This window comes from Ciconia boyciana, chromosome 2 (assembly GCF_034638445.1).
Source record: "Ciconia boyciana chromosome 2, ASM3463844v1, whole genome shotgun sequence".
NCBI lineage: Eukaryota > Metazoa > Chordata > Aves > Ciconiiformes > Ciconiidae > Ciconia > Ciconia boyciana.
The window spans coordinates 7,230,281-7,240,944 of NC_132935.1; the positions used below are offsets into that span (position 1 = coordinate 7,230,281).

Consider the following 10,664-nt stretch of genomic DNA (forward strand, 5'->3'; position numbering starts at 1 on the left):
TTCCTAATGGCTATGTTAAGATATAGCTTAATGTGTCTTGCCTTATAGCCTGTTTTTTAATGCTGTGGGGAAGATTCATGGTCTAATAAATTGAGGATAGTGTTAACATTGGTTTTCAGAGGTCAGAGGTGGAACACTGAGTGTCAGGACCCTGAGTGAACCAGCAGGCTCTGATTGCTCTGGCCAGACTGAAAACATCTTCTATAAACCTCTGCAAACCCTTTCTCATCCCTTTCTGCCTGGGGATTTAGCTGCATGTGTTCAGGGTCAGCCTTCATATGATGCAGCTGTGTAGCCCTGGAGCAAACTTTGGTGAAAACAGCTAAGTGGTGAGAAAGTCCTATGGGAAGCTTTATCCAGGGCCTTCACCCATCCTTGCACCTTCTGCCCTGCTCAGAAGATGCATTTGAGCTCCAGCCCTTGTCCTTGGTCTTTGCCTGAGTTGCATCGCAGGTATGTCCATGCCTGGCCTTGCACCTTGCAGATCCTGACTTGCTGGCTTGAACTCAGACCTGACTCATCATTAGGACTAATGTGGTGATCCTTGCTCTGTGCTGCCCCTGGTTACTGTCACCAGACTTGCTCTGCTCTGCTGTTTTGGGTATAGTGGGACTGTACCCCTTGTCTGCGAGAACACTGCCCTGCCTGCTTAGCTGTCACCTCCAGCTTATGGCTCCCCTTCCCCTGCAGAGCAGCCCATTTTCATTGCTCTCCGATGCTAATAGTAAAGGGCTTGTCCATTTAGGCTCTGGAAACTATCTAATGTGTGTCACTGCCTCCTGCTGCAGATTACAGCAATGTATTTGCAGAACAGAGTCATGAAAGTGCTTATATATAGTAAGAACACACAATTATTTGGGATCCTGCCATGTCTGTGCACTCTTCCTCATTTTCCTGTTGCTATGTGGCAAGCAAAAACATGCCAGTAGGATTCAAATTAAACAGTGTTAAAATATCAAGCAGTGATCTTGTGATAGTTTTTCTGAAACTGAACGTGTGACTTTTGGTGACACTTTGTGCTTTGCCATTCCTCTGCACATACTCACAGGAGGGAAGGAAATATCACAAAGTCAAAACCTAATCCTGAAGAAAAAGGTAAGCCACTGCCAGTGCCTGACAGTGGTCATGAAAAGAGACATGGTGAAGCTTAGAAAGGAGAATGGCAGACCTTGGCCACTGAAAATGTAGGTCCCTTCCAACTGAACTATTCTATTCTATTCTAAAATGCAGTCTGACTACCTTTGTTTAATAAAAATCTGCATTAGTGAAATGACCATTTGACCAAGTGACAACATCTGACAGAACAATTTTAACATATAATTTCCATATATAAAGGCAGTTGGATGTGTGCAGCAGATAGCATTATTTTTCCTGTCTGAAGATGTTAGACAATTCTACCTGCCTCCTGACAACTCTTGAGGTGAAGGAAAGCGGTAATTTCACTTTCAACAATGACAAGAGAAACAGCCAGGATTGCAGTAGGTCTTTTGCCTGACAATTCTGCAGTAAAATGGCAGCTATTTGTGCATTTACAAATCAAACTGAATGACCATTACACAAGTTGCAAATGCTCATGCCACATCTTAGCCAGGTGAAAATCCGCCCCCCATAAATGCACATGTAATTCCTGTGTCTTTCATTCCTTCTATTACTGTGCTCTGGGAGTGACTGAGCTGCTCACTTGAGAGGAAAAATGGAAGGAAGGAGGGGGAAAAAAAGGATTAGATGTTTATTCTATTGGTGGATGATTATCACCCTTCACTGACAGATGATTTCTACTTAGGTCACTGAAGTGTGTACTCTCAGACAATCCCTATTCTCTGAGCAAGCACAAACAAAAAGAAATGCAGAGAACAAGGATCTGAGAATAATATGCGAGCTGCAAACTACCAAAACAACTTACTACACTTCTCAGATGAGACACAGTAGATCTCTGGAGGTACACAAGCAGATGACTCTCATGTGAGAGAGCCAAACAGAAAGACATTTCTTTGCTCACCCTAACAAGACAAGGTCTCTTATTTGAAACACAGGACTCACTAGAGTGACACTCACCTAGAACAGCTAAATTTTGACTTCATGGGTATGTACTGTGGCTTTTTACTTGCTTGGTTTGCTAGGTTAAATATTCCAAAAGGACTCTATGGAATAGCCGTGCTTGTGTGCTAATAATATTTTCTGTTTGTTTTGTTTTTTTTTTTTACTCTTGATGAACTTCTTTATGACCATAAAAAGACTTTTATAAACTGTACAGGGTAACCCTGTAAACAACTGGTTATTTGGTGGGCTGTGGAGGAAAATGCTCAGTGCTCAGCATCAGTCACTGGACTAGAGAAACTTGATATTCTATAACCTTACAGCCATACGCAGTATCTTTTTAAAGGCACATATGCATTCCACAGTAATCCCCAGTCAGCACAAGCAATAACTTCTCTCAACAAGGGGTTTTCTGTTTATGTTTGCCCTGGCTGAATCAAGACTCCAAGCCTTATGCTAGAAGGTGCATTCTTTGGGCCAGACCCGAGGGTTAAATTACACAGTGTTTAATCCAGGGTGCAGTCATACTGTATGCACCTGACACAGTCATACTAGATGAGACTGGGACATACAGATCAGTTGAGCAAAGTCTTGGCCAGTTGTCTGGAGGGGATTTTTCCAGAAGATTATTTCCAACATGGCATATGCTAAATGGCTAAAAGCAGTAAAAGGGTATCAGGACTGTCTTAAAAATATTGGCAGTCAAACTATTCAGAGACACATTGAGGAATCTTCAGTGAATTCCTTGGTATTTTTAAGGCCAAAGCCATGTGCAGCAGGAGACATTCCCTTTGTAATACTCAAGAGCTGACTAACTGGCTCCAGGAGAAGACAGCAGCATTAACCACCGCCTGTTCTGAAACGTCAGTGGTCACTGCCACAGAAATGGAGAGACATATAAGTAACAGGGTAATTTCTCAGCAAATAAGTTCAGTACAATACTGTCCCTCCAGCTCAGGATCAAAAGGAGGAGACCTTATGATGCACTGGTGTTCATCTGAAGTCAGTATTGCTTATCGTCAGAATTAGAGCTGCTATCAAGACATGCTCTTGAGAAAGAAATGCTGTGAGGAACAAGTGAACATTCCTCCGAGTTTGGAGAGTTTAACCCAATTATCTTATTGTTATTCTTCCTTCCAGAGTGCACTCTGCTGTCACTTACAAGGTTAATGCTTTGCATTCTCATGCTGGCTTTCATTGGGGAATCTTGAAGCATTTTAAAAGCATTGGTGGATTAAGTTGCACTCCACCCAAAGCAAGGATAGTAAGTGGTATTAATTGCAGTGAGATTTGGTTGCTATCTCTCCATGATAGGAATGATGTCACCTTAGATGGCTTAAAGCCCTAAGCACATTTATGATGTTGTGATTCTACAAATGGGGGAAACAGAAAGATACATTTGTCCTGAACTACTCCTTAAGTCACTGGAAAGACTGGGAGCAGGATGCAACCTGCCATGCTCTGCCAAGCTCTGCCATGCTCTGCCATGCTCTGCCAAGCTCCAGCCCAGGCCCTCCCTCATTCTGTAAGTGACCATTTGCCACAGAGCAAGTACACTTTCTGTGCAATCTGAGAACACTTTTGCCATTTAGTAAAAGAAAGGAAAAAAAACCCAACCCATCAATACTTAGGCACCTGGTTTAGATCTGCTCTTTGGCACATTTCAGGAGCTGGGACTCAGAGCTAAGACTGATTTGTGCTTTTGGACTGCAGAGTTTTCCTGGTCCACAGTGTTCTCTCTGAAAATCCTCAAAACCACTTTTTGACTGGAGACTTAGTGGTTGGAGTATAGATAGCAATTTAAGCCTTACAGAGCAACTCATAAGCATGCTCCAAAAATAAATACAGCATCATATTTTTTTTATGAGCAAATGGATTTCATGAGAGCTTGGATCTCACTGGGATATCTTTTTTTACTCTTGTTTCAAGGTCTTCTCCACATTTTGCCTTTAAAAATCTACTTTCTCTGCAGCTACTTATTTCTGTTATGTTACCACGTTGTAAAACACAACAGCTTTCATTACTTATCCTTTAAATTCTTTAAAACTCCTGTTCTCTAGCCTGAGAAGTCAGTAAAATTGTTGATTTCATCTCCCAGGGAATTTGGTTATTGCTGAGTTGTGTTTTGGATTTCTTTCCTTCTTTCTGTCTTTGAATAACTAGAACATGATTTAACAAGATTAAAATCAATGAATGCTTGTTTAGAGACCAGTGCTTATTAGACTAGGTGTCATCTATCTTTCAGTTGGAAGTTTTGTGAGTATGTGAACCTCTGTGAATACCCCTAAGATGCTAACATCTGCACAGAACAATTCTGTGAAAGCTTTATATTTCTTTCCTTATTTCTTTTTCCTTTAAGTTTTCTGCTTGCTGCTGAAATTTGGTTCTCAGCTGAGAGAACGGGGAAGCAAGTGAGAATGAATGTCAGTCTGACAAGAATTATATCACTGTGCTAACAGAAACCTCCCTGGTCTGCACTGGTGTCTCTACAGTGTTGAGCAATATATCAGATACTATACATCTAAAAAGAACTGAATCCTCCTGGAGTCATGGAGACCTCTGTAACCTTTCTGATAGCATGAAAGATTATCTCCTCGATTTTCAATGCCCCTCAGCCCTCTTCTCTCTCTCCTCCCCAATGCATTTCCAAATCCCACTTTCAAGAAGTCAGCCCAAGGCAGTTGTGTCTATGCTGTTAGTTAACGCAAGGGCCTACCCTGACTTTCCTCCAGCCACATTGCTCATACACAGACATGCTCACAGATCCTGTTTCAAATCAGTGCTGGGGAAGAAGCTCAAAGCCCAGCCCAGTGGTTCAGTGCAAACCCAGACTCCTCTTATAGACTTCTGGGAGGTTCAGGCATAGGCAGGGCAGAGACTTGGGTCTTGTCCCAAATGCAACTTTTGAAATCATCCAAACACAGGTCACTCAGGACCTGCAACTCAGTTGGCACTTCAGCCAATAATGTAAATAGCAAAGAAGACTTAGAGGAGCTGAACTCTATACCTAGGTCTACATTCACAGTTCATATTCTGGTTGCCATACCCCATGACACCAACCTCCTACCAACTGCTGGATGACCTATGTTGTCTGTGCTTTACCCAAGTGGCATTTCACGTCTGGGAGGAGTTGTGTGCAAAGCGAATCCTTTTCTTCCTTTTTCTCTAAAAGTTACAAAATGTACAAGAAGAGGTGGATCACTGGTACACTGAGATAACTGGTTATCATATCATTTCATTGTTTCTTGATACGACTTCATCTGGCAATATGCCTTGTCTCACCAGCCTTCTGAATAAAATATGATTTGCACAGTACCTCTCCTGTGGGTTTCCTGATTCCAGCTTTAATTCCTAAGATTTACTTCAGTAGTAATTATATAAATTAGTTTTCTACAGACTTGCTGGGTTTCTGTATTGTCTCTTGACTGATTATTCAAAGAATTTGGCAAAGCTGGGCTGTCAATGGAGACACATATTTATATCTCTGTGTGTGTTTACTCCATCTTATAAAAAAGTTACTGAAGGAGAGGAGAAAAGAGGAGAGGAGAGGAGAGGAGAGGAGAGGGGAGGGGAGAGGAGAGGAGAGGAGAGGAGAGGACAGGAGAGGAGAGGAGAAGAGAGGAGAGGAGAGGAGAGGAGAGGAGAGGAGAGGAGAGGAGAGGGAGAGGAGAGGAGAGGGGAGGGGAGGGGAGGGGAGGGGAAGGGGAGGGGAGAGGAGAGAGGAGAGGAGAGGAGAGGAGAGGAGAGGAGAGGAGAGGAGAGGAGAGGAGAGGAGAGGAGAGGAGAGGAGAGGAGAGGAGAGGAGAGGAGAGGAGAGGAGGGGAGGGGAGGGGAGAGGAGAGAGGAGAGGAGAGGAGAGGAGAGGAGAGGAGAGGAGAGGAGAGGAGAGGAGAGGAGAGGAGAGGAGAGGAGAGGAGAGGAGAGGAGAGGAGAGGAGAGGAGAGGAGAGGAGAGGAGAGGAGAGGAGAGGAGAGGAGAGGAGAGGAGAGGAGAGGAGAGGAGAGGAGAGGAGAGGAGAGGAGGAAAGCTTTCATCAATGTTTTAATCATATCTTGAGCATAAACTGATGAGTTAAGACATATTACACTAATGATAAGAGTAGCTGTTTAGATTATTCAGTAGTGGAACGTAAATTTGCTGATATCTCATGTTTAGGCTGTCTGTTAGGGATATTTTCCATTGTTGTTTCGTCTTCTCTAACAAACATTTCACTTTAATAAATAAATATTCATTTTTTCCTGCCCATGTAGGTTGTGGTGCTGACCAAGCTGTAGTTATGAGACAGTGGATTTATTAACTATAAAGGTTCTTTTCCATTTTCACTCTTTACTTGGTAGGTAAGGTATGCAGGATTTTAGAACTGCTCTGATATTTTGCTCAGGTAATTCTGGTTATACATTCTCTTATTTCCATTTAAAATAACCTCTTCCTGAGCTGTTTCAGTAAAAAGCCTGGGGGGGGTTTATTCATCCCCATCAAATTACATTTATTTAAACTTTGAGCATAAAGAAAATACAAGCATAAATAAGGACCAAGCTGTCAACTTGACTCATCATTTACAGTTAACAGGATTAACTGGGTACAGCAACCAATGTGAAAAACATCTCAGAGTACTGCCACAGGATGAATGGGCATATTTTAGTGTTGACAACCTTCTTTCTCCTCCCCTCACTCTCTTTCTTTAAACATGTATATTATTTTTGCTGTTTAATGAATTAATATAGTGCTTCTTAAAGAACTGCCTCAGGCTAGGCACAGAGTATGTTGTTGCTTACACGTTTCGATAACAGTATGGTGAAAGATTTTGGTATAGATAAGGGAAGATTGAGTCCTAACTACACTATGCTCAGACTTTATGTTTGGAAAAACATCATGACTGAATGAAATATCCATAGTGGAACTGATCTACAAATTTATTTCATATAGACCATCAGACACTCTTGAGATGATAAGAACTTCTGAGTACTACTCATCTGTGGTAGGTTTGGCATATAATCACCGGAGAAAAAGGAATTAATGGAGTTAAAATCAGTTATTTGTACTCTTGTTGTTAGTAACAAAGTATTATGTAAAGTAATAAATACATATTACATTTTAGAGGATGCATTTTTACTTCAAACGAAGTATCTGGTTGAAATCAACAGAGGATGTTATATGATTTCACTGGGATTTACAACCAAAACAGACCATTCTTATCAGCCATGATGCTCTGACATAGTTGTCAACAAATACTACTATTCAGTTATCTGCTCGATTGTCTGACTTGGTGCACTGCTGTTACTTTTTTTGCTTCAGACATGTTTGTAAGGATGAGTGTGGGGTTAACCATAAAAGTCAATTTTAGCATAGTATCCTTCTCTCTGAAAATGGCCTGTAGCAGCTTTTTAAGGAAGAAAGGGCTTCTACACGTATATCAACCAGAAAAGGAAAGTTAAAGAAAGTGTACCTCCACTGATGAACAAGAATGGTGACCTAGCATCAACAGACGAGGAGAAGGCTGAGCAAAACAACTGTTTTGCTTCAGTCTTCTCTGGCAACCTCTCTCTTCACCCCTCCCGAGTCAATGGACAACATGTTGGGAACCAGGGGGGTAAAGCCCCTTCCACTGTAAGGGAAGATCAGGTTCGTGACCACCTGAGGAACCTGAACATAGACAAGTCTATGCGACCTGATGAGGTGCATCTCAGAGTCCTGAGGGAAGTGGCTGATGTAGTTGCCAAGCCACTCTCCATCATATTTCAAAAGTCATGGCAGTCAGGTGAAGTCTCCCAGTGACTGGAAAAAGGGAAGCATCATGCCCATTTTTAAAAAGGGTCAAAAGGAGGAGCCTGGGAACTACCTATCAGTCAGCCTCACCTCTGTGCCTGGGAAGATCATGGAACAGATCCTCCTAGAAGCTATGTTAAGGCATATGGATGACAGGGAGGTATTTAGAGACAGCCAACATGGCTTCACCAAGGGCATGTCCTGCCTGACCAACCTAGTGGCTTTCTACAAGGGAGTTAACACATCAGCAGACAAGGGAAAAGCAATGGATGTCATCTATCTGGACTTCTGTAAAGCCTTTGAAACTGTCCCCCACAACATCTTTCTCTCTGAATTGGAGAGATACGTATTTGATGGGTGGACTGTTCAGTGGATGAGGAATTGGTTGGATGGTCACATCCAGAGGGTAGCGGTCAACAGCTCAATGTCCAGATGGAGATCAGTGACGAGTGGTGTCCCTCAGGGGTCTGTACTGGGACCAGTGCTGTTCAATATTTTCATCAATTATATTGACAGTGAGATCGAGTGCACCCTCAGCAAGTCTGCAGATGACACGAAGCTGAGTGGTGCAGCTGACATGCCAGAAGGAAGGGATGTCATCCAGAGGGACCTGGACAAGCTGGAGAAGTGGGCCTGTGTGAGCCTCGTGAGGTTCAACAAGGCCAAGTGCAAGGTCCTGCACCTGGGTTGCGGCAATCCTTAGTTTCAATACAGGCTGGGGGATGATGTGATCGAGAGCAGCCCTGAGGAAAAGGACCTGGGGGTACTGATGGACAAAAAGCTGGACATGAGCCAACAATGTGTGCTCGCAGCCCAGAAGGCCAACCATATCCTGGACTGCATCGAAAGAAGCATGGCCAGCAGGTCGAGGGAGGTGATTGCACCCCTCTACTCCACTCTGGTGAGACCTCACCTGGAGTACTGCGTCCAGCTCTGGAGCCCTCAGCACAAGAAGGACATGGAGCTGTTGAAGCAAGTCCAGAGGAGGGCCACAAAAATGATCCGAGGGCTGGAGCACCTCTCCTATGAAGAAAGGCTGAGAGAGTTGGGGTTGTTCAGCCTGGAGAAAAGAAGGCTGTGGGGAGACCTTATAGCAGCCTTCCAGTACTTAAAGGGGGCCTATAGGAAAGATGGGGACAGACTTTATAGCAAGGCCTGTTGTGGCAGGACAAGCAGCAATGGTTTTAAACTAAGGGAGGGCAGATTTAGACTGGATTTAAGAAAGAAATTTTTTACAATGATGGTGGTGAGGCACTGGAACAGGTTGCCCAGAGAGGTAGTGGAGGCCCCATCCCTGGAAACATTCAAGGTCAAGTTGGATGGGGCTCTGAGCAACCTGGTCTAGTTAAAGATGTCCCTGCTCTTGCAGGGGTGTTGGACTAGATGACCTGTAAAGGTCCCTTCTAATCCAAAGCATTCTATGATTCCATGATGCTACGAAAAATAGAAAATAAGAAAAATAGAAAATAAGGAGTTAGTTCTTGCAGTGAAAGACATATTTTGCAAATATGCAGACTAACAGAGACCTCAAGCACTCCTCAACAGCTGACACTTTTCCTTCTTCCCAGGACTTGACTCAGTCAGGTATTTACTTGTCCTGGTTTCAGCTGGGATAGAGTTAATTTTCTTCCTAGTAGCTGGTATAGTGCTGTGTTTTGGATTTTAGTATGAGAATAATATTGATAACACACTGATGTTTTGGCTGTTGCCAAGCAATGCTTACACTGGTCAAGGATTTTTTCAGCTTCCCATGCTCTGCCAGGTGCACAAGAAGCTGGGAGGGGACACAGCCAGGATAGTTGATCCAAACTGGCCAAAGGGCTATTCCATACCATATGACATCATGCCCAGTATACAAACTGGGGGAGTTGGCCGGGGGCTAGTGATCGCTGCTCAGGTACTGGCTGGGCATCGGTCAGCGGGTGGTGAGCAGTTGTATCAGTTTTTCTTTTTTTTTTCTTTTTCCCTCCCTTGGGTTTTGTTTCTCTCTCTCTCTTGTTGTTTTCCTTCTCATTACAATTCATTATTATTATTACTATTATTTTGTTCCAATTATTAAACTGTTCTTATCTCAACCCTCGAGTTTTCTTACTTTTGCTCTTCTGATTCTCTCCCCCATCCCACCGGGGGGAGTGAGCGAGTGGCTGCGTGGTGCTTAGCTGCTGGCTGGGGCTAAACCACTACAGTCCTTTTTGGCCGAGCCGGGATTAATCAGCAATTAAAGCAGAGCGCAGCAAACTGCAAAAACCAACACCGATTTTTAACATGGCAGGGCCAGCTCGATTGACAGATCCTCTAGTGATAACTAACCAGGTGGCCTTTGCTAAATGTGTATCCCAATGTTTTAATTTCCCGCCACCCATTGCTCGCAGTGTAGTTTTTAACAGTCCATTGTATCGTTCAGTTTTCCCAGAGGCTGGTGCATGATAGGGGATGTGATATACCCACTCAATGCCATGCTATTTGGCCCAGGTGTCCATGAGTTTTTTTCGAAAATGAGTCCCGTTGTCTGACTCAATTCTTTCTGGGGTGTAATGTTGCCATAGGACTCACTTTTCAAGGCCCAGCTAGCTCAGTCGGTAGAGCATGGGACTCTTAATCCCAGGGTCGTGGGTTCGAGCCCACGTTGGGCACCAAAAAGGACTGTCGTGGTTTAGCCCCAGCCAGCAGCTAAGCACCACGCAGCCGCTCACTCACTTCCCCCCGGTGGGATGGGGGAGAGAATCGGAAGAGCAAAACTAAGAAAACTTGTGGGTTGAAATAAGAACAGTTTAATAATTGGAACAAAATAATAGTAATAGTAATAATGAATTGTAATGAGAAGGAAAACAACAAGAGAGAGAGAGAAACAAAACCCAAGG

The 10,664-nt window shown here is 43.5% G+C and overlaps 1 non-coding gene across 1 annotated transcript; it reads left to right on the plus strand.

The window, feature by feature from the left end:
• Positions 1 to 10,364: 10,364 nt before the first annotated feature.
• Positions 10,365 to 10,436, plus strand: TRNAK-CUU (transfer RNA lysine (anticodon CUU)). Its single transcript has one exon. It is a non-coding gene; the product is annotated as a tRNA-Lys (tRNA).
• Positions 10,437 to 10,664: the final 228 nt, after the last annotated feature.